This window comes from Eptesicus fuscus, chromosome 4, assembly GCF_027574615.1.
Source record: "Eptesicus fuscus isolate TK198812 chromosome 4, DD_ASM_mEF_20220401, whole genome shotgun sequence".
NCBI lineage: Eukaryota > Metazoa > Chordata > Mammalia > Chiroptera > Vespertilionidae > Eptesicus > Eptesicus fuscus.
In genome coordinates, this window is record NC_072476.1 from 48,697,434 (window position 1) to 48,718,850 (window position 21,417).

Consider the following 21,417-nt stretch of genomic DNA (forward strand, 5'->3'; position numbering starts at 1 on the left):
TGAAATTTGTTTACATTGAATCAATCAATCAATCAATCAATCTCTCCCTGCACCTATGCAGCCCCTTCCTTGTCCCTCTATTTTCTCTTTCTTTTTTTGGGGGGGGGCGGGGTTGGGGCATTTATTCTCGTGGTGGATAGAATGCCAAAGTTTCAAGAAAGTATAACCAAAATACAATGCATAAACTAAAAAGTAAAGCAGATGGAAGAACTTAAGAGTCAGCAAATTTGGTCCTTACCCAAATTTAAATCTAATCATTTTTGGACCTCTGCTACTGGGAATATTTTCATAGAGTCACTCTGAGAAACCAAGATAAAATCTGAAACTGTGATTTTCTTAGAACTGGAATATGACAATTTATATTCAGCATAAGGCAAAGTCTCTCAATGCAAGGAAATAGGCTGATGAAACCAGGCTACTTAAGGAGATCAAATGGCAAAGAATTCAATAAGGCCAGATTGTGTGTGACAGAGGAAATGACAATGTGTCAGCTAGGAAATAGAAATAGGGACGTCCAAAGAACTTAATGCATGCAATGATTTCTTTTCCCTGTGAAAGAGGTCAATTTGAAAAGCTTCAGGGAAAATAAAAGTTTTGTGTTGAGATAGGGTTTTAGATGAATGAAAAGCTTAAAACACTTTCAACTTGACATGACTTGGCTTCAAGGTCCAGTGCTCTCATTATGATGTACGGATGATGTAACTAAAAGCATGACTCCTATTCTGAACCAATAGAGACTTAACATGGTAAGGAAAATGGTTTTATTGCAAACATGGGTGTGTGCTGGCTAGCTTTCTCTATTTTAAAGGGGAAACCCTTCTTCTCTCAAACTTTTTACCCTCTCTCATGTACATGTCATCTTTTGTAGCAAGTGAATAATTCTTCAGTGTCAAATCTCTACTCAAGGACCAAATTATGAGTGAGTGTATTGGAGAAGCAGATTCTTAGGACTGTGCAATGAAGAGTGACTCCCAGGGGTGCACACCAACCCAGCTGAGATGATAGCTCATCCACTTCTCTCACCTCTCAGCCTCTGTTGTCCTGTATATAACCCCAATGCATAACAAGAGGTAGTAGGAAATAAAGTTTGATAAGAAAAGCTAATTTTCGCCAAAACCGGTTTGGCTCTGTGGATAGAGCATCGGTCTGTGAACTGAAAGGTCCCAGGTTCGATTCCGGTCAAGGGCATGTACATTGGTTGCGGGCACATCCCCGGTAGGGAGCGTACAGGAGGCAGCTGGTCGATGTTTCTCTCTCATCGATGTTTCTAGCTTTCTATCCCTCTCCCTTCCTCTCTGTAAAAAATCAATAAAATATATTTTTAAAAAAAAAGAAAGAAAAGCTAATTTTCAAGGGACATTTTCATAATAAAACAATCAATAACTGTCTTTTTGGGTGGGTGGGTGCAACATTGCTCTGGAGAAAAGGGGTGAATCTCTTGAGATCTTTCCTTACTTCTGTTACTGAGATTCAAAACAGTTTGAATTTCCAGAACACCTTTCCACGTGGTCATTCACTCACAGTACTAAGGCTCTGGGAACACATTTAGGGTCAGTTTCCTTCTCAGACAGATATGAGCCGAGAGGTCTGCAGAGACTAGGGGATCTTATAATAGCCTCCCTCAGCTGAAAAGACAGACAGCCTGAAGCAGAGACTGTTTGCATCTTGAATCCTTGTTCTCATGTTGGGGGTCCCAGTAACACAAGGCTGATCATTTTCACTAGTGCTTTCTTATTCCTCTCTCCTTATACTTCCCATTTATCATGATGCACAGTAATAACAATCTATGAAATATCATATAACATGAACAGTAAATCCATTTGAAATACTGTGATTCTGATTGGCCTGCCTCCTTTTCTTGCTGGCTTCTGCTAACACATCTGGTGAAATTCAGAACGTGCAGCTGGAGTCCCTCTTTAAGTTTTTTTTTTTTTTAAACATCAATTGGAAGCTGAAATTCAAAGCAATGTGACCCCTGCACAACCTGAAACCTAAAAGTTTCCCAAGGCTCTTCTGTGAATTAAATGGCCAGGTTTCAAAAACACGCACATGGCATTTGAATGAGGTTCAGGGCAGCTGGTCAGAAAAAGAAATTGAACAAAAGAAGGGCAAACTTCAACTCAGTAAAAGAGCAGGTATTCCAACAACAAAAGCAGGCAGACAATGCACTGAGGCCATGAAGAGCTTCCCAGGCCTCTGACGGAGCTCGGGCTCCTGACACGTTGGCACTAGTTTAATTAGAAAGCCCAGGATTCCAAGTGTCAAAGCACTGTTTGGTCTCCCAGACATGACATGGGCAGTGTCAGGGATGCTACCTTTTTTAAGGACACCTTGAAACTTTCTAGATCAACCTAACGCTGATCTTCTTCAGAAGTGCTTCTGGCATGGCTCATATAATTCTTTCTCTTGAAATGTGCCCTGGGATTAGAACAGGATTTCTCTGCCCTACCTCCAATTCTTTTCAATTAGCAAAACAGTAGCCCAGGTCAACTTGAATAGAGCTCCATAACATTCAAACCATCATTTCTATCCATGAGGGCCTATTATGCATCCAGGACTATACAAGTTGCTCTCATTAAAAATAGAGAAGTACATCCCACCATCCCTGTAATTTACAATATTATTTTCAACATGAGATTTACAACCCAGACACGATGCTATGACAATATAGTATTGTCCTGAAAGCCAATTTAGCCTTAATTATATTCTGTGATTGAATTAGTATAATATCCCCTCTCAGAATATAAAATCTGAGAGTGTAAGTTCATGTTGTCTGTGCCCCCTAAAGCACCAGGCATTGAAACTGAGCATAGCAGGTTTACAATGAATAATGGATGGCTTGTTTATAGAATTAACCAATTGGGAACCTGAAATGCCCGTGTTTTTTCAGGTGTTAGGTCCCTGTTAGCACTAGAGATGGAGACAGGTAGGAGATGCCACCAGCTTGTACAAAGAACATTCTGGAATGCAAAAGGAAGTTTATTTTGTTTTTGCACTCTTGTTTTGAAGTCTACAGGATGGCTTCCCTCATGACTGGGTGGCATCCGGTGAGTAAGTGTTCTAGCAGGGAGTTCCTTAGCAATATTCCTGGCCCACCTTGACCATGTCCCAAGCACTCTCCCACTGGGTTAACCTGGCAACAGGACAGACACTGAAGCACCTTCAGCATAGAGTGTTTTAGCTGGAAATGAGTGAATTGGCTGTTTTAGCTGTTAAATGTGGCGGTAATGTACTACACACTGTAATACAAAAAAAAAAAAAGGACAAAACAATTGCAGAAAACAGAGCAACTAGCTCAGAGTTTGTTATTTTTCCTCTGGCAGAATAGGGAATGGGAGTAGGGCAAGGATAGAGGGAGTGTACAGTGCCTCTCAGCACTATTAGAAAAAAGTTGGTTGGCCACACAATAAGGCACACATACTGGCCAGTTGGGGGAAAGAATCACCCCATCATCCCCCTTTTTGGACTTTACTATAAAGGAAGACACATACTAAAACTTTGTCCAAACTTTGTCAACTCGAGTTGCATTTTACAGACTTTTTTGCTAGTCCTATTAAAAGAAAATAATGGGACTTAATAATTTATCTATGTAAATAATATTTAATAACCACTTTATATATGCCAGGCACTAATTCTAGAAGCTGAGGCTATAGAAAAAATGCATCTGTCCTCAAGGAGATTATAGCTAGTTATGACAATACTAGAGGCCTGGTGCATGAATTAGTGCATGGCTGAGTTTCAGCGTGGCTGTCCAGAGAAAGCCTGGATGAGGTGACATCTGTGCTGAGAGTTGAATTACAAAGGCCATTGATTCTCTTTATTTACTTACTAGAGGCCTGGTGCACAAAATTCATGCCCGGGGGGGGGTCCCCTCAGACCAGCCTGCACCCTCTCCAATCTGAGACCCCTCGGGGGATGTCAGACTACCGGTTTAGGCCCGATCCCTGGGACTGTTGGCTCCTAACTGCTCACCTGCCTGTCTGCCTGATCACCCCTAACTGCGCCCCCCTGCCAGCCTGATCACCCCTAAATGCCTCTGCCTGCCGGCCTGATTGCCTCTAACTCTCCCCCCCTCCCCCTGCTGGCCTGGTCACCCCTAACTGTCTTCCCTGCCAGCCTGGTCACCCTCAACTGCTCCCTCTGCCTGCCTGGTCACCCTCAACTGCCCCCGCCCCCGCTGGCCTGGCTACCCCCAACTGCCCCCACACCCTGCCGGCCTGGTCGCCCCACACAGCCCACTGTTCAGTCATTTGATTGTCCCTCACTAACCCCCCTGCTGGCCTGGTCGCAACACGCAGCCTGCTACTTAGTTGTCCATCCAGTTGTTTCAGTTATGATGGCCCCTGGCTTTTTATATATTAGGATGTGCATGCTCATGCCTAACCCCTGACCCAGACAGTCTTCCACAGCAATAAACTCCATGTCTTGGTGTGGCCTCCACTCCAAGAGGTTATCCTTTCAGCTGGCCCAAATGTACGAGGGATGAAGACCAAGACCCAGCAGAGGCTATTTCTCAGCTTCCAAAGAAAGGAGAAAACATCAGAAGAGGTAGAGTCACAACTGGCCAGGGCACATCTCTTAACCCTTCTTGCAGTAATGGTCACTGTGGTCCTGGGGTAATGAAAATTACCTGTGAGCATTGGGGGGTGAGAAGGAGGGTAGAGGCTGGTTGATGGCAGAATAATATTGGTCATAAAGCACAGCCCACCACGGGACTCACAACAAATCCTGGACAAGACTGACTCAGAGATGGGCTCTCATGCTCCCAGTTAAAATTAACTTCTCTCCCAGTTTTCTGCCTCTACATCATAACCTCCCATTACTGTAAGACAGAAGGAAGAAGGCAGAGAGGCAACTTGCTCCTGGGGCATTAGCTCTCTTTCTTGACAAGTTTCTGATCTTTTCTTAAACTTATAAGCTCTTTGCAGTTTATGAATAATGGATGGTTTGTTTATAGAATTAACCAATTGGGAATCTGAAATACCTGTCTTTCTTCAGGTGTTAGGTCCCTGTAAGCACTAGAGATACTACAGCATAAGGGTTTAAAACAAGGAATTCTGGAGCTAGGCTGCCTGGATCCAAATCGGGCAACACCGTTTGCTGACTGCATGACTTGGAATAGGTTGTATCATTTATCCTAGATTCAGTTTCCTCATCTGTAAAACAGTAATTATATTATCTCAAAGAGAGGCTATGAGGATCAAAAGAGATCATTCCTATAAAGCCAGAATGTATACTACTTAGCAAACAGTGCACCCTGGATCAAAGTTGGTAGGCAAAGTAATAAGAAGAGGAGGAGAAACAAGTCAGTGTCATAGCAATCCTCATAGGCTCTTCACTTAGCATCCGTTCATAAACATAAAGAAAGCTTGGCTTTACGGGACATCGTGGCCCTAAAACCAAATTCAAAAGCCCTAGATTAGAGGAAGTTGCGGGGGGGGGGGGCGGTGTGTGTAATTTTTCCCTTTCATACTTTCAACCATGATTTTAGAACACCCTAATAGGGCTTAAGAACTAAAAGTACAATTGTTTCAAATAAATATTAAAACAATTGCAAGAATTAGAGAAAAGTAAAGCTGTTTTGCAGATGTCTGGCCATTCATAGTTATCACACTTTTGGATTGCTCCCAACCAGTGAAGGGAAGAGGGAGTGCAATTTGAGAGTTTAGGTCTCCCTATGAGGTCACTACTGATTCTATTTTAATAGTAGACCTCCAGATGATTAGTAATTTCAACAGTGAGCCTGCAAGGAAAAGAAGCACTAATCTAGCTCTCTCCCTGAATGCCTGTAAACATTCATTATTGTATGCCCTTCTGTTCTCCTTTTTTATTAGGCTAAATTTTTTTTTCAATGCCAGAGACCAGGGCTGTTTTGTTTTTTTAAATATTCCAACAACAAAGCTCATTTGTATGGTAGTGATATTAATCTGATGTCATTCACCTGTACTTCTTTAGAATGAGGGTCTGGTGAATATCTCATAGCCATGGAATATTATATTCTTAACCTTTGTATTCCAATAGCCTGGCATAGTTCCTAGAACACTGGTTTCCACTGAAGTTTGTGGAAAAGGTTAGAGAATATATGTAAAGATGATGGGAGCTATCCTACAAATATAACACAGGATAACAATGGGAGAAAAGTAAACCCAGTATGTAAGCACATGTTGATGATGTTGTTAAAATAAGATTAAAAATAGTATCCCAACTGAAAGTGAAAGGGCTAATAAAACATTATTTCTCAGACACATAAGAAAAAAAAAGTATGGAAGTGGCCAGGCTTGGACTGGAATGATAGTTCCACAGTCCCCAGAGACTCAGGCTCTTTCTCTGATTGGTAGGGTGTGGCCCTCACCATCATAGTCCAAAAAGGCTGCTGGAGTTCCAGCCATTATGGCCACACTCTAACTTTCAGTATAAGACGAGAGGAAGGGATTTTCCAGAATTTCTACATGACACATTTTCTTACTTTTCATTAGCAAGAACGTAATTACCTAACCTCTGTTAAATGCAAAGAAGACTGTTGCCCAGTTGTAGATTTCATAACAGTTGGGGACAAGATGTTCTGCAGAGGGAGGAAGATAGGCAGAGGATAGGATTGGCTCTTAGGAAACTTCAGCTAAAGTGGTTAGAGTAGCATCCATCTCATCTGGGGTCTGATCTGACAAAAATAAATATACTTATGAACAAAACGAGGTAGAATACCTTAAAGGCAAATAGATGGTCTCAAAATGATCACTGTTTAGCCCTATCTGGTTTGGCTCAGTGGATAGAGCATCAGCCTGTGGACTCAAGGGTGCCAGGTTTGATTCCGGTCAAGGGCATGTACCTTGGTTTTGGGCCCATCCCCAGTAGGGGGTGTGCAGGAGGCAGCTGATTGATGTTTCTCTCTTATCAATGTTTCTAACTCTCTCTCCCTTCTTCTCTGTAAAAAAAAAATCAATAAAATATATATTTTAAAAAATGATCACTGTTTATGTTGTCCAGTCCAGTTTATCATAGAAGAAAAGCAGAAAGAGATTTAGGGAAAAAGTTTAGGCCAAGTAAAGATTCAACTGTTAGCCTGGTGTCCCTGTGTGCTGAATCTCTTAGAACCTGAACATGACAGAAAGAATGAAAACATGAAGGACATGTCCTGGCTGGTGTGGCTCAGTTGGTTAAGCATCATCTCATGCATCAAAAGGTCATGAGTTTGATTCCCAGTCCGGGTACATGCCAGGGCTGTGGGCTTAATCTGTGCAAGAGGCTGCCCATTGATGCATCAATGTTCCCCCCCTCTCCCTCTCCTTTCCTCTCCTTAAAAATCAATAAAAACATTTTTTTAATGTGAAGGATGCTTATTGTGGTGCAACACTGGGATGGTAGCCATTACTGTCTTTCTCTCCTGCCTATATTTGGAGTCCTATTATGACTGTCTTAGACTCCTCGTTCTAGGGTCAATTCTCTCCCAGATCTTCTATAGCCCTGAGTATTGTGATGCTGTTATTTTTTGAAATAATAAATTTTAACTGTTGAATTACTTTGAGGACTAGCCATCACTATAAATACAACCACCACCTTTCCACACACACACTCTTTATTTCAGAACAAGCATGTTTCTGAAGATTAATTGCTCAATATTTTGAAGGAAGACTCAACTGCCTAGTAACAAGGCTTCTCTTTCTCCAGTGAATATCCATTCCTTTGGTAGCTGTAGCTGGGGAAAAGGCATAACCAAGGTCCTTCTTTGTTCCTGGCAAAGAGAGGTGGGAGTCCAAGACAATTGAGGAAGATAGCACCAGCCTGAAGTGCTTGGTCCTGGAAAGCTCTGAGGCAGAGAGTAGCAGTGCTATTATGAGGAAAGTCATTCACTGAACCCCTGCAGCCTCCGCTCCAGGCCCCAAATTAAAGATAGATGAGAATGGAAATGATTGAGGTTTTTGTTTATTTGCTTCTTTTATTTTGTTCTACATGAAAGGGAGGAGGGGAAGGAGTCATTAACTATAAGTTTTATCTCTAATCTCCCCCTTTCTACTCTAAAAACAGGGAATTATCCAAGGCATAACAGTGTGTGGACCAAAAGGAATTCTATAAAATTGATCTACTCTCAGCATTTAGAAAAAAAACCCAGCCTGCTTTCACCCTGCCCTTCGGCAGGTTTCTGAGGCCTCTGCTTCCCAGCAGGTGCTTTAACTCAGGATGCATCTCATCGTGGTACTTTTAGTGTGCTGCCTACCTCACGGCTTGTAACACATTGTGAGTGTTTAGAATAACTCAAGTTTTGGATCAGCCCCATCCCTTCCCTTGCCCCTAATTTTCCTATTGTTGGAACAAAAGTCCATAATTCTTTGAACACTTTCTAGTCTGTTGATGTATTGGTGAAAGGATTATAACAGTCATATTAGAGATTTGGATGGCATGGTAGGTGTTTCACATTTTTTTCAGAACTCATTTAATCCAAGTGTAGAGGAGTTTTTGAGATGGGGTATGGGGATCATAGGTCATCTGGATTCTGTAAGGGGATAGGTGAGAGGAAGGTCAGGACCTAGAGACAGACAGAAGCCTATCTAAACTTTAGTCAAGCCAAGGGGAAGCATTAAGGTTATTTTGGCCAATCCTTATGATAGCACCATGGAGTCATGTATTAATATGACCATTTTACAGATTAGGAAAATGAGGCACAGGAAGATTGACACTTGCCGTAATTCACAAAACCTCATAAGTCCACAGCAACCCCAAGTTCATATCTCTCCCATAGCTCCCAATTGCTCATATATGCAAATTATTTCTTACTGTGGTTTGGAATCAGTTCAGTTGCATTACATTCAAAGGATGTCTTGATGATAGCACTTTAGATGGCTCAGCTCAAAGGTAGTTTGAAGAAAACAGAAAAAATGAAAGGGTGTGTAAAATAGAGTCAAAGGTGAAAGGAGTCAGTCATCATCCCCCCACCTCATTTCATACATACATACAATCTCCAACCATATTTCAGTATGGGCTGTTATCTAGGTAACCTAGGCAATAGAGATGAAGCCTAGGATGAAATCAATGGGAATGGGAATAAAGTGGATGGAACAACTTTCAGGGACACATCAAAAGAGTGGCAGGAACTATAAACAAAGAGGCTAGAGGGACATAAGGCAGGGATCTGCCCAACATGATGCTAATCCTAGAAAGATGGGAATTGAAATAGTTGGGAGGAGAAAATTTTGAGGGAAAAGACGTGAATTAAATATGACATATTTTGACTTTAAGGTAAACTAACATGTTTTTAATATTGGGAATATTATATACATGTAATATATATTGGTGCTGTTGATTTCTAATTTGGAAGTGTTCATCTTCACAGTGATACTACACATACAAATGACTTCATTAAAAGATGAGCTTCTAGAGAGAAAAGCAGAGGGCAAGATAAAGAATCTTGAAGAACCACCATCACTGAGGATAAGGGAAGGAAAGGTGAAAAAGCAAAACAATGAGGGAGAATAAAGTACAGAAAAGAGCAACAAGAGAAAGAGAAGAGTCCAGAAAGTATCATGTCATAGAAACCAAGATAACAATAAGTTTAAAAAAGAAAGAGATTCTCAAGAGTCAAATGGTGCAGTTAAGTTCAGGAGAATTGTATATTATAAAGCAGAGAAGGATACTGGTGATGTTCAAGAGAGAAGTCTCAATGTAGTCATGAGGATGAAAATCAGACTGCGAGGGTTAAAGGAAGTAGTACATAGATAAGAAGTTGAATCAGTTAACTACTAAAAGAAGAAAGCTTGTGTCCTACTTGGAAAAACAAATACCTTTTTATTTTCCAACTAGATGCCTGGTGCACGAATTCGTGCACCAGTGAGGTTCCTTGGCCTGGCCTGTGGGATTGGGCCAAAACTGGCTCTCCAACATCCCCTGAGGGGTCCCAGATTGTGAGAGGGCACAGGCCAGGCAGAGGGACCCCCTGGTGCATGATTGGGGCCGGGGAGGGACGCAGTAGGTTGGCCAGCCAGGGAGGGACTGCAGGAGGGCTCCAGGGCGTGTCTGGCTCATCTCGCTCAGTTCTGATTCACCAGACCCCAGCAGCAAGCTAACCAAGCGGTCAGAGCATTTGACCCTTGGTGGTGCAGCGACTGGTTGACTGTCTGCCCCCTGGTGGTCAGTGTATGTCATAGCAAGTGGTTGAGCGGCCTTAGCATATCATTAGCATAGTACGCTTTGATTGCATGAACAGATGACCAGACACTTAGCATATTAGGCTTTTATTATATAGGATAATAAGGGAAAATAGATGGAGAATCTGAAGTATTAACCCTGGATCCAATGTATTTATAGAGGCTTCTATACAGATTGCTAATGTAACACAAAAGGTGTATGAATTCACAGGTTATTGTTTCTCTATCACACTTTGGTCAGTACCATCCCTGGTATGTAGCATTCACATGGGGAGCTCTAACCCAGGGATTTCCAGGCCTTTGATTAGTACAGAAGGGTATTGTCCTCAGCCTGCTTGCCAGACCAAGGCCATTTATCTTGTTCCTATTTGAGAAGATTCTACCATAATCCTAGAGACAACTACAGATCATTTGTTTAGTTTGGTGACATAATCAGTTTGGGCTGCTATAACAAATTACCATAGAATGGGTGGCTTAAACAACAGACATTTATTTCTCACAGTTCTAGAAGCTGGGAGGTCCAGATATGACACTGGTGAGGACCCTTTCCTGGTTTGCAGATAGCTGTCTTATTATATCCTTACATGGCAGAAAGCAGGAAGAAAGCCAGCTCTCTGTGTCTCTTCTTATAAAAGCACAAATCCCATTCATGGAGACTCCATTGCTCTGACCTAATTACCTCCCAAAGGTCCCAACTCCTAATACTATCACATTGGGGGTTCAGATTTTAACATATGAATTGGGGAGGGGGCACAAACATTCAATCCATAGCACTTGGCAACATAAGTGAGAGTGTCTGGGGCTTTAAGGAGGGTTGCTGATGCTCTTAAAAGAGTCTTAGGGATACAGCAGGAGTTGTCACACTTGAAGGTGATGGATGTCTGCAGAGCATTAAATAAGAAAGTTGTCACTTAGTCAATGTGTTTCCCTGTGAGAGGTACCTGTTTCCAAATGGTGATCATTTGCCAACTCTTGACAATCCCCAGCTATTTGCTCTGAGTCTATGGGGTGTAGATTTGATCAAACATGGAATATCTTTGTCTTATTATTTTTTTTTAGGTGTACATACATCTTTTTCCAGCTATGGCCAGCAAATGCTCTTAGAAGATGGTTGCTCATATATTTTTATCTCTGCCTTTCAGCACCCCATAAACCTATATGCTTCTTTAAAGCAGATCCACATCAGATCAATAGTCTAGTGAATTTATTCTAGTTCCTACCTCGATCATTTCCTGTTCTTAACCTTTGTATTTTTTCTCTGTGGTTCTCCTGAGAGCAGGCCTCCCCTTGCTTCCATATCTCTCACCTGGCAAATGAACTCTTTGTTGTTTTATTTTATGTTTTCAATTCATCTTTCCTACTGACCATCCTAAATATGCTCTCCCTGGAAACACGCTCAATGATATCTCTGTCCTTCAGGGTCCAGAATAGGCTGAGGGGCAAGGGACAATTAAACACAGAGAACAAAGGTGTTCCATTACATTTGTGTTTGGGGCTATAATGGAAACAGCCAGCATATCAGTCCCGTCTGTGCATGTGCACGCTGAGAATCATAAACCAAATGAGCAACAACAATCATTACACTGAAAATGCTATAAATTAGTATCAGAAATAAGTGAACATAAGTATAAAAGCATATTTGTTCTATGCTTGGAAAAAAACTTCATCTGTACCATGTGATCTCTTAAAAATGTTATATATATATATGAAAGAACATTTCCTGTCAAGGAACAGATCAAGGAACCTGTGATATCAGTAGTAAAGATGCTACTAAATGTTCTGAGAATATTTGAAAAGTAAAAGCTTTTCAGATTCCTCTATAATGCCATTAGTTAGAATTGTGTAAGCTTTGTTATTGACCATACCCAAGCATTGTTTAGAATATTAATTATCTCCAAAATTTGTCAATGTCACTTAATTGATGGGAGGCCCCAGTTTGTCCAGGAAGGCCAAGAGGAAGTGGGGGGCCTTCACAGGACATTGCTGCCCAGACCACATGGCTTTAGGGAAAGATTAATATCCTTGGTCTGGCCAAAGAAAGAAATGCAATTTTTATACTTCTTTGTCTCTTTTACACTCACACATACTCAAAAGACCCGCTACTGTGCATGTTCCTTTTATTCTCCTTTTGAAAAGCTACATAATGAAGGAAGATTTATCCATTTTAAAATGCTGTCTGTGCACAAAGCGAAACCTGCTTGCATCCTTCTGGTATATAACACTGCTCTTTCTTCAAGCCTTGCGAAGCCTGCATGAGTCCACTTTGCCCTTATACTACCCGGCCTTGGGGCAGGGGAGGCGGGCAGGGGGGAGGCAGCTGGTGTGTGCAATCTGTTAGCTATTCTATGGCCTAATGAGGCAAGGGAATGAAGGCTCCCCATGTGGAATGTTCTTCTCCACATCTGAGGCACGGAGGAGGGGCTTTGCAGATTCCAGCAGGTCTGAGATTGTCTCATGAGCCTGCCAAGCTCCTCTGGCTACAAGAGTGACATACCAGTCAGTCACGGACATGAAGTGACCATGCCAAAGGCTTGGTATCCTCCCTGAACCAGTTTGTAAAATCTGTGCTTATTCCCAAGGCCTGACTCACCCCAGCCAAACTGACCTCCCCCAGAGCCTGCTTGAGTTTGCTATGGGTTGACACCCTGTGGACAGAGAACTGCTGAGAAAGAGACACAAAGAGAAAAGAGTTGGCTGAGGTGAAAAGTGAGGTGCCTAAAAGAAAGCAGCTGGGAGCAAACCGGGGCTGCAGCTAAGGATTGCTCCCCCAGGGCCTTCAAATAAAGCTTTAGGACTAATATTGAAGAGTCAGAGAGCTGTACTTTGGAAAAATGAGGGCTGAATGTGTGCGGAGCAGCTGGTTCAAAAGCAAAGAGTAGATCTGGACTGTGGAGAAGCACCCATGGCTGTTACTGAAGAGAATCATAAGCAAATGTCAGCCACACCTGCATGCACAATGGAAAGGGTGGAGATGGCGGCAGCATCTTATGTTTATTACTACACATGAACACTAGCCTTTCTGATAGGATGGAAATAGCAAAGATCTCTAATAATGTGGTGTACGGTATTGGTGTTGGGGTGTGTGAGAGTGTGAGTGTGTGTATGTGTGTTTTCCTAGATGCAGCAAACAATTGTTGCTGCACATTCTTCAGGGTAGCATCAATAAATCAAATAGTTTTAAACAGAAAAATACTATCAGTGGGCAGAGAGTCTGAAAAACATATTAAAATGATGAAGGAGCTGGTGGCTGCACTGAGCCACACTGGGAGCTGTAAATACAGAGAGTAGAGGCAATGAGTTAAGAGTGGTTGCTCAAGTACAGCCTCCTAAATGGCATCCTTCCCAAGCAGGAAGGCAGAGTCGATTTGTGCCTGCTCCCAGCAGTCTTGCACACCACCCCCTTTAGCAAAGGCTGTGCAAATCAGTGTGCACACTTGCATAACGCTGATTCCCCTAAGACAGATTCTCAAATTTGAGTGTGCAAAAGACCATATGGGAACTTACTCAAATGCAGATTCTGAGCCCTGCCCACCCCTCTCTCTCCCACCACCAGAGATCTAATTCAGTATACGTGCGAGGGGACTCAGAAATGTGTATTTTTAAAGCTCCTCAAAAGTCTGAGCATTACTGCTCTAGCCAATATAGAGGCTGACACTGGATGAAATTAAATGATAAAGATTTTCTTCAGAGACTATACTGTTTGTTTTCTTCCCTGGAGGATACTCTACTTACTGCCAAGTCTTATAGATCATCCATAGATAAAAAGTGGTCCTGGTAAGTTACTGTTGGACATTTACATCTTAGATTAAATTTAACATGTTACCTATCTTAGGAGCATTTGCTCTTTTAAATATGTTGTTATTTCAGAATGGGAGATTGTGCTGTTGGGTAAAGGACATTCTCACAGCAACTGAGACATGGCTTCTTCCTGTTGTCCCCATATATCATAAAGTATCTGGCAGAGCCTACAGCTAAGCTAGGCTATAGATGTATGTATCATCTTATTGAGATTATTCCACTAACAATGGAATTCACTATATCCTGCAGTCTTAGTCCATTTAGGTTGCTATAACAAAAATATTGCAGACTGGGTGGTTTAAACAACAAACATTTATCTTCCACAGTTCTGTAGGCTGGAAGTCCAAGATTTTAGTGCCAACAGATTCAGTGTCTGGTGACAGACTGCTTCTGGTTCATGGACGGCCGTCTTTTTATTGTGTATTTACATGGTAAAAGGGGCAAGAAAGCTCTCTGGGGTCTATTCATGGCAGTTCTACCCTCATGGCAAATCACCTCCCAAAGTTCCCATCCCCTAACATCATCACAGTGGAGATTAGGTTTCAACGTATGAATTTTGAGGGAGACACAAACATTCAGCCTAGGGCACCTCCAGTCAGACTTCTATCACCACCAGTTAAGGTCAGTGCCCAGGAGGGCAGAAGGAGCTACTGTCCCGTAGTCCAACCTGGATTTTGATAATATCCTCAGCCACATCACTTGAGCTGTGTTAGAGCCTAACTAGAGCTTGATGAAGCTGCCTCTAGAAATGGGAGGTTTATCCATGGGTCAACCACTCTCCCCTTTCTAATCAAACAACTCTATTCACCCTAATCATTGCTGGACACATAAATCACAATTAATGTTGATGCATAAAGCAAGACTGTTATAGGCAACAAGCACACACAAAGGGATCCATTAAAGAAGTCAGATCCCTCTCTATGGAAACACTTGTATATTTGCCTCTGCATTAGGCGGGGGGTTGGCTTGGCCCATGGAGAAACTGGCCTCCATTAAATGCTATCACATTGATTTGCCACCCACCCAGCTCTGGGCCGCATGTGAAGCCTGCCTTTTTTCCAAATAAAAGTATGCTTTTATCTCCGCAGCCACCAAGGAAAAGCAATAAGAAGTAATTAACACCTTTCCTATTCTGTCCTCATTTGTTTAAAATCTAATTAGATCTAAGTGGAAGGGAGCCTTGCTATTGTGGTCAATCTCACTGTGCTTTAGAACAGCTTGGCGATTGAAGTAGGTAAGGAGGCCAGCAAAATAAAATGACCTTTACTTTACAAGCTTATCTAAGTGTGCAAAGGAAAATATTTGTTGAGAAAGTCAATAGTGGTTACCACAGCCAAGTAAAAATGTCCTCAATACTTCTGAGGTGATAAAAATTATGCTTCTTTTGCTGTTTACAAGAAAGGAAATACAAATAATGATCATTATATAATAGTTAATATTTATTGAGTACATAATATGTGACAGGCACTGTGTTAAAAGTTTATATGAATGGTCTCTTTTAATTTTTATAAATATGCAATGGATAAGTTACTTTTAGTATTCTCATTTTACAGATGAGAAAATAATTGGTGAATTTTTTTTTTTGGAGTGGGTCATTCCATTGATTTGTAAGAAGAAGTTAATAGAGTTCACCAGGGCTCAATTATCCCTTATAAAGTAACTGAGGCCAAAAAAAATTTTTTTAAAGAATTCAATAGCTTAATAACAACTAATGAAAAGTAGAGCAAGGACTCAAAACACTGGTATGTTGATGCCAAAATTCACATTTTTAAGGATTGTGCTATATCATCTGTTATGTTGTTTCATGACTTGGGATAAATCAACAGTTAGGGACATTATAGTTCATATGTTAAGAGCATATGTGGATCATTTTTTAAAAAGTCTCTTACTACATATATTTGGGGTAACTATCATTAAATAAATTGATGACTGTTATATATATATCTTTGAAGTGGAAATTTTTTTAAAGTTGAGGCATGTGAGGGAGTTAAATAAACTATAATTTTATTAGCTATTGATGAAAAATGTGAATCATTGTTTCAAGGAGTTAGAAGCCACATTAATCATCTTGCAGGACCCTGGATCCAATGCATGAATTCCATCTGCAACATTCTAGTGGAAAAGCCTAGTAGTTCAGGCAAGAGGCACTCCTCTGCCTATTCATGCTTCAAGATCCAAATCAAGAGGTAATACCTGCATGAGGGTTACCCTGATGGATATGTTAGAACTTCTTTTTATATTTTTAATCAGAATATAGTTTTACATAGAGATAGTCATTTAATGTTTTTCTTTAAAGCTGGGCATAATGTTTTATATATGCCCAGCGACCGGAATGGCAGAACGACTGGAAGGACTGGTGGCTATGATGCACACTGCAGCAGCCAACCAGCCTGATCCGGGCCCCAATCAGCCCTGATCGGGGGTGGGGCCGGCTTCTAACTGCCCGCAGCCCCTCCCCCAAGCCAGCCCAGCCCCTGATCAGTCCCCCCACCCCAATCAGGGGTGGGACCAGCTGGCCAACTGCCCAAGGCCCCTTCACCCCACCAGCCTGGCCCAATGGGGGCCCCCATCAGGGTGGGCTGGTCAGACCCCACCTGTGCACAAATTCATGCACTAGGCCTCTAGTTGAGATATAATTGACATATAACATTGTGTAAGTTTAGGTGTACAATATGATTTGATAAATATATACTTTGTGATCATTAGATGAACAACAATTAATATTAGAATTAAATAATTATAGCAGTATACTGTATAAAAGTTATGCAAATGTGATTTCTATATCCCTCTCAAAATATCTTATCATACTATACTTACCCTTCTTCTTTTTTTTTTCTTTTTTTAAATATATTTTATTGATTTTTTACAGAGAGGAAGAGAGAGGGATAGAGAGTTAGAAACATAGACGAGAGAGAAACATCGATCAGCTGCCTCTTGCACACCCCCTACCGGGGATGTGCCCGCAACCAAGGTACATGCCCTTGACCGGAATCGAACCTGGGACCCTGGAGTCCGAAGGCCGACGCTCTATCCACTGAGCCAAACCGGTTTCGGCAATACTTACCCTTCTTCTTGTGATGTGAGATTACACAATGCCTACATGATGAGATAAATTGAGATACTCAGATGGCATGCAATGGAAAACTTATGAATTGTTTACTTCTGGAATTTACAATTTAATATTTTCAGACCACAGTTTATTGCAGCTAACTGAAACTGTGGAAAGCAAAACCACAGATAAGGAGGGACTACTGTATGCAATGCAGTATTAACTATCGTCATCATGTTGGACATTTATTTGATTCCCCAGATGGCTGGGCTCTATGTTCAAGTGGGGATACCAGATGGGCTCCATGATCAGAGAGTGTTGCTATGTTCCATGGTCAGGTGAGGCCAGGAATTGGGCTCTGCAATCACCTCTAGTTGGATGGGGTTGCAGGCTGTGTTCCCTAACAAGGTGGTACCACTGGTGATTCCACAATTGGACCAGGGCTACAGACTGTGTCCCACAATTACTCCATGTCTGGTAGGACCTCAGACTGTGCTCCCTGACTAGATGGTGCTTCCAGCTATGCTCTGCATTCAGGTGTGGCCACAGGTGTGCCCTAAAGTTGGGTGAGGCCACAGCCTGGGATTCACTGTGAGGTAGGCTGTTGGCTGTGCTCCACCATTGGCCGAGGGTGCTTCACCATTGGGCAGGGCCACCAGCTGCACCCCACACTTGGTGACAGTTATGCATATATTTACATATATACATGAAGACTATACTATTCTTAAACTCCTGTCTTTACTTTTTAGTTCTACATATAAATAAAACTCCTCAGATATTCAATATTCATGTATATGAATATATCATGTATTTATCCTATATTTATATTTTATCATTTCTGGTATTTTTCATTCCCTCCTGCTTTTCCTCGTTGTGATAATCTTTCTGCCTAATGAATTCTATTTAGATTTTCTTTTATTACAGACCTACTGAATAAAAGTTTTATCAGTCTTTGTCTTAAAAATTCATGCAATTCTGAAGGATATTCTTGCAGAATGCATAATTCTAGATTGGCAGTTATTTTCATTCAGCACTTTAATGATACCATTACACTGGCATCTGGCTTCTATTGTGTTTATAAAGGAATCAGCTAACATTCTAATTTTATTTTCTTTAAGGGTAATGTGACTGATTTCTCTGCATGCTTGTAAAATTATTTTCTTTTCAATTTTATGTCTGTTTTTTTACCAAATTTATTGTGATGTGTCCATAATTACATTTTTCCTACTTTGAGTTTTCTAAATTCTTGAATTTTGGGGTTGATAAATTTTGTTAATTTTGCAAAATGTTTAATTATATCTTATCAAATACTACTATTGCCTTATCATCTTCTTTTAGGACTCCTCTTATACATATGTTACATACTATATATTTTTAAGTATATTCATATTTTTTTCTTTTGTTCTGCTCTACCCATTTCCCTCCCTCCCCTCTCTGTGTATCAGTTTGGATTCTTCCTATTGACCTGCTTTGAATGAACTAATTATGTTCTGTTGTATCCACACAGTTTCAGGTATTATTATTTTTGTTTGTTTTAGTTCTCTAATGATTATTTGTTTTTTAATTGATATCCTTTACTTATTGGATCCTCTTCTCTAATTTCTTTAATATGTTATTTATAGTTAATTAAAATACATTGGCTGCTAATTATGTTAATGAGATAATCTATTTCCTGCCTCTTATTTATTGGTTATATTACCTTACCTCTTCACAGGTCTATTAATTTTTAATTTTATGCCATATATAATGAAGAGGAGAATCAAACCATTTTATCTTTTACCATAGAGTGTTTCCTAGATGTTTAAGCAAATATAGTAAGGGCATGATCACTTCGATTCAATTAGAAATTCATTTGGGGCAAAACTATTGCAATATTTGTAATATTCAGTCCTTTTCTGATTTCCACTGCTCCAAGGACATGTCTCCAGATTTTTTATTAGAACTGGTGTAACTCTATCTACTGAGTCCCAGAACAGTAACTGTACCATCTCTGCTCTTTATAAGTTTCAATCAATATACCCAGCCCCCAAACAAATGTCTTGAATTGATAACAGGTAATGTTCTTGATGTAAATTCTCTCACTGGTAGATTTTAATTCCTAAACACCAAGGAACTGGATATATTCCTTTGCATTTTATAAGCTTTTAGCTTAGCTCCCATGCAACTCCAAAACGTGTTTGAGGGAAATAATTGTTTTGAGTCCTCCCAAGTTTCTAAATTCCCATACCAGCCCATTTAACTACCAAAATTTTTGGTGGTTACTCTTACCACAGCAGAATCCTGCTGCTTGAATAAGACTGGTTTTGGGGTCAGGGTCAAAACTGGTATATGATTCAGGTTGTAAAATAGCTGAAGGCAGTCAACTTACTTCTCCCCTCTTGGGAGTATGGTTTATCTCATCTCCGTTACTTCCACCTATCTCTCATGCATTCAGAAACAAGAAATTTGTAATTTATCTGTCCATGTCTAGCTGTTGCAGTGGGAGCATTGTTTTGCCAGCCTCTACTGTACCCTAATCAGAAGCAGGGGTCTATTATACAAGCATAGAAAAACCCAAGTTAAGAATCTTTTGGTTACAAGTAGCAAGCAACCCAATGCAAACTGGCTTAAGAAAAAGGAATTTATTGTTTCACCTAATTGAAAAGTTCATGTGTAAGGCTGGCTTCAGATACAGGCAATCTAGGAATTTTAAAAATATATATCATTGGCTGTAGTCAGTTATGAGCTCTTTCCTGACTTAGTCATCACCCAAATTAAATGGCTTGAGAGTGGGAGATGTGTGATTCCTCCGAGCAAAATCTGCATCCTATTACTCGAGGAAAACTGAATAGATCACAACAGGGCAGTAAGAGCAAATGCCAACTATGCCTGACCACTACAGCCATCATCCATCTCTTTATCTTCTCAATTGCCATAGTTTCTAGCAGCCATTTATTTAAGCACTGAAATGTATTATTTTGTCCTGTGTATTGCTCAGGGTAAGCAGAAACTTTGTTCTTGCTACTCTTTTAGTATCCAAAGCATGAAAATTCATGCCGGGCTGCTAATAGATACTTAACAAATACCCATGGCGTGGTTGGTCCTGTGGTAGGTTACACTGCAGTTCAGGAACTAGAAAAGGGTTAGTTTCTCAGTTTTTAACTCTAATTCTTTGCAAATATGTGCTGTCAGAAGAACACACTTTAAAATCAGCCATGAGTTATTGTTGTATAATTTATGCAGTATTCTTTTGACGAAAAACTAAACGAGGAAATGGGTGAGAGTGCCTAGCAAATCCCTGAGCCACTTCACTGATTTGCAATAATGGTTCAGCATACCCTCATTTGCTGTGACATCGCATATCCCATTTTCCACCTTCCAGACAGGCAATTATGGGGAGACTGCAGTGCTGCTCTCCAAGAGACTAGACTGTGGGCTGAATGGAGCAATGTCAGAAAGGCAGCCCCATTTCCTCCCAGCTACTTGATGTGTCCCAACAAAAGAAATGGCTTTGATTTTTTTTCTTTTACCTGCTTGCTGCCAGAAATCTCATAAAAAGTCTATAATTTGCGCCTGAGCTTGAAACTAGGAACTGACTAACACAGTCAGTAGAGGGTTGGAATTAGCAGACCATGCATTTTCAGTATGTGTGCAGACCCATGGTGGCTGTGTTCACTAAACAGAAAGACCTAAAGGAACTAATAAATTAGAGCAAATGCATAATGTGATGATACAGAGCATAGTTACTGGAGTCAGAATCCTAGCGCTTCTGCTGGGTGGCCTTGGGCTACAGATCCCTAATTTTTTTTTTTTAATCCTCAGCTGAGGATGTTTTAATTGATTTTTAGACAGACAGAGAGAGAGAGAGAGAAACATCAATGTGAGAAACATTAATTGGTGGCCTCTCATACATGCCCCAACAAAGATCAAACTCGCAATCTACATATGTGTCCTGACTGGAAATCAAACCTGCAGCCTTTTGGTGTCCAGGATGATTCTCCAACCTACTGAACCAAACTGCCAGGGCTCAGATTCCTAATCTGTATCATTGAGCCACTGTGATTAATTGGATAACGCATGTGAATTATATAGCATGATGACAGATATAACCAATAATTAGTTATTACTGATAATTTTTTAATTGTGCAGGAAACATTAGCAATAGCACCACCAACTATTTATCACCATGGTAATGAGCTAGTGTGGCCATGGCCACAGGTAAGTGCAGAAAAAGTTTAAGAATTAGGCTGTTTTAAAGTCTTTGTATATATTTTTTCTGCACGTTAAAATGCCCAACCAAATTGTTTTGAATGTCTGCAGACCAAAGTGCAGAGACCAACATTACAAGTTAACACCATTAATTATGACAGGGGGAAAATTAGGTGTACCTTCATTTCTATGAGTACCCATGTTGCTTAGGACTTAGATGCCAAATCCTTCTTAGACTGAAGCATA